Genomic DNA, 4,133 nt, shown 5'->3' with positions numbered 1-4,133 from the left:
TAGAGAAGACAGTGTTGCAACAATTGCAGAGTTTTCTGGATAAAACTAAGGTATTTGAGATTTTTCAATCAGGTTTTAAAAAATATCATTCGACAGAGACTGCATTCCTGAAGGTTCTTAACAATGTGTTAATAGCTGCTGATTCTTGGGTTTATACCATACTTGTACTTTTAGATCTGAGTGCGGCTTTTGATACGATAGATCATTGCATTCTTCTTTCTTGCTTGGAGCGTTGTGCTGGTATCAAAGGCGCTGTCCTGGAATGGTTTAAATATTATCTGTAAAATAGGAAGTTCAGAGACTGCTGTTCTATCTTGTGGTGTTCCTCAGGGATCTATTTTAGCTCCCATTCTTTTTACATTATATATGCTCCCATTAGGGTCTATTTTCAGGAAACATGGGCTGTTGTTCCATTGCTATGCGGACAACACTCAAGTTTATTTACCCCTAAAACCTAATCTTGATGGGCTGGAAACACTTAGGGCCTGCTTATCTGACATGAAAACTTGGTTATCTATAATTTTTCTTAATTTTAATGAAAATAAAACTGAAATAATAGTTTTTGGTTCAGTTAACTCTCCCAGTCAAATGACACTATGTAATTTAACTATTTCTGAAAAGCCTTGGGTAAAGAACTTGGGCTTTGTTTTTGACGATGGCTTAAAATTTGATAAGCAGATAAACTCAGTGGTCAAATCCTGCTTTTTTCAGCTTCGTCTTTTAGCCAAAGTTAAACCCGTTTTATCTTTTAATAACTGAAAGAATAATTAATGCATTTTTAACATCAAGGCTAGACTATTGTAACTCACTGTACTACGGGATTAGTCAAACAGTGTTATCCCGATTACAGATGGTACAAAATGCCGCGGCAAGACTTCTGACATGTACTAAAAAACATGACCATATTACTCCTGTACTAAGTTCTCTGCACTGGTTGTCGGTACGATACCATGTGGACTTTAAAATTCTTCTTTTAGTATTTAAATCTTTAAATGGTTTGGCCCCTCCTTATCTTTCAGATTTACTGACAGAACATTGTCTAGTCGTTCCATTAGTTCCATCAATGAGGGCATGCAGCAATACAAGCCCAAAGCATGATACTACCACCAATATGTTTTATAGAAGGTATGCTGGAATTCAGTATTTTCCTTTCTCCAAAAACAACGCTTCAAGTATAAAACAAAATGTTTTATTTTGGTCTCTTTCTTCCACAAATATTTTTTTCTAGAGGCTTGTCCACATGATTTTTAGCAGATGAGCAGTGATGTTCTTTTTGGAGAGTAGTGGTTTTCTCCTTGCAAATCTGCCTTGCACACCAAGGTTGTTCAGTGTTCTCTTTATGGCAGACTCATGAACATTAACATTAGCTAAAATAAGAGAGGCCTTTAGTTGCTTAGAAATTACTGTGGGTTCCTTTCTGACCCAACAGATTATTACATGTCTTGCTTTTTTAGTGATCTTTGTTGGTTGACCACTTCTTGGTTGAATTTGACATTCAAATTAAATATTAATCCTAGAGGTTTACATACTTCACACTTATATTATATAGTTACTCACAGATATATAATACTGGAACATTTTCCTGAATAAAGAAATTACCAAGTATAATATATTTGTGGGGGGGCACGGTGGCTTAGTGGTTAGCACGTTCGCCTCACACCTCCAGGGTTGGGTGTTCGATTCCTGCCTCCGCCTTGTGTGTGTGGAGTTTGCATGTTCTCCCCGTGCCTTGGGGGTTTCCTCCGGGTACTCCGGTTTCCTCCCCGGTCCAAAGATATGCATGGTAGGTTGATTGGCATCTCTGGAAAAATTGTCCGCATTGTGTGTTTGAGTGAATGAGAGGTTGGCACTCCGTCCAGGGTGTATCCTTCCTTGATGCCCAATGACGCCTGAGGTACAGGCTCCCCGTAACCCGAAGGTAGTTCGGATAAGTGGTAGAAAATGAATGAATGAATATATTTATCTGATTTGTATGATTGGGCTCACTTGTGTGAAAATCTGATGATGTTTTGGGTCATATTTATACAAAAATATAGAAAATTCTAAAGGATTCACAATCCACTGTACATATAAAACTTTTACACACACTCAAACACCTATTCGCTACACAACATGCAGGAACAAACATCTAACCTCGACTGGACCAACATCCCTCTTCCTATACAACTCTAAACAGCAAAAAGCCTACCACATTACTACATCTGAAGCTGAACACAATAATCTTAAACATCTTCTGAAGAAGGGGTTGGAATCCGCTATTAGTGTCCCTTGTGTAAGCACATGCCACAAGGCAGGAGATGTGTGCTCGAACAAGGCCTCAAGTTGTGTGCATATGCCTATCACTATTACTGGCCCATGCAGAGGTGATGAATAATAATAATAATAATAATAATAATAATAATAATAATAATAATATTTATTTTCTATAGCGCCTTTAAAAGTAGCATCTCAAAGTGCTTCACAGAAGAAAAAGGAAATATGCAATTATACAAATAATACGTTAAAATAAGTAAGATATAAAAAAACACACCAAATAAGAACATACTATCAAAATAAGTAAGTTAAAAAATCATTTTCAAGTAAAAGCTACCCTAAAGAATTCTGCTTGCCTAATCCGAACAGGCAAGGAATTCCAGAGTCTTGGAGCTACAGAACAAAATGCCCTATCACCCATAGATTTTAAACGGGTATGTAGTAAGATAGTGAGGAGCCAAACCTTTCAAAGCTTTGTAGGTAAGCATAAGAACTTTAAAATCCACCCAAAATCTGACAGGGAGCCAATGTAAGGACTCCAAGACTGGAGTGATGTGATCCCTTGTCCTGGTTCCAGTCAGGATTCGGGCGGCTGAATTTTGAACCAGCTGTAATTTATTTAGGGTAGCGTTTGAGACCCCGACCAGCAAAGCATTACAATAATCAATACGAGAAAACATAAAGATATTGAATAACTTTCCAGCCACCGGGAGTGACAGCATAGGGCGCAATTTGGCAATGTTTTTCAAATGAAAGAATGATGTCTTTACAGTGTTCAGAATATGGGAATGTTAAATGTGCATCAAATATCACCCCTAAATTTTTTAATTTTGTTTGGAATTCTAGTGTAGAGCCATCCACACTTAAAGTTAAAAACCCAGCCTTATGTAGCTGGTAGGGTAAGCCAATGAGCATTACCTCAGTCTTGTCACTGTTCAGACACAAGAAATTTCCTGACATCCATTTTTTTTATGTCAGAGATACATTGAGAGAGAAAAGACACAGCCACATTAATATAAGAATGTGAATGAATGTACGTAAACCTGAGTGTCATCTGCATAAAAGTGAAAGATGAGACTAATCTCAAAAGTTGAAAATCTTAAAAGTTGATCCAATGGATAAATGTAAATGCTAAAAAGTAAAGGTCCCAAAATTGATCCTTGAGGAACACCAGATTTCACAACATCAATATCAGACCTGCAACCACCCATAGTAATGAACTGCTTTCGATCTGAGAGATAAGATTCAAACCAGCTTAGTGCAGTCCTAGAAACACCAAAAACAGATTCTAACCGAGTAAGTAAAATTGAATGATCAACAGTGTCAAATGCGGCACTGAGATCAAGAAGAATCAAGATAGAAAGGCGGCCAGAATAGACATTATAGAAATACTGAAAGACATTAGCTTTGGCCTATAACGGTCACCTCTGAGCTTAGACGGATTCATCATTATTAATCAATAGTATTAAAATCACAATTTGTAGGATGGTTCAACTATAAATATTTGGACTAACTAAGTGAGTTAACTGGATTAATGGCTGTCATGCACAGGAAAAGAAAACAAAATCACACAAAACACTGCAATACGACCAAAAATCCCTTAAATCCCTGAGATACTGTAACTGTAAACTATATAATTGTTTCACAAGTTTAGTTTTATATATAGTTTTATACTGAGAACCAATATCATAGATAGAGAGTAAATGTTTATTTTTTAAGACAATTGATAACATCCTTAAATATTTGCACAGAATGCTTTGTTCTGCCCCACTTGTAACACCACATCTCATAAGAAAGTTGTGGCCATAACAACCACTGGCCCCATTGTGGATGTGTAACTTAGCGAAGCAGCAGCACTGTAATAATTAGAGAATGTAATC

This window comes from Tachysurus vachellii, chromosome 12 (genome assembly GCF_030014155.1).
Source record: "Tachysurus vachellii isolate PV-2020 chromosome 12, HZAU_Pvac_v1, whole genome shotgun sequence".
NCBI lineage: Eukaryota > Metazoa > Chordata > Actinopteri > Siluriformes > Bagridae > Tachysurus > Tachysurus vachellii.
Note: the sequence above shows the minus strand (reverse complement) of the source record.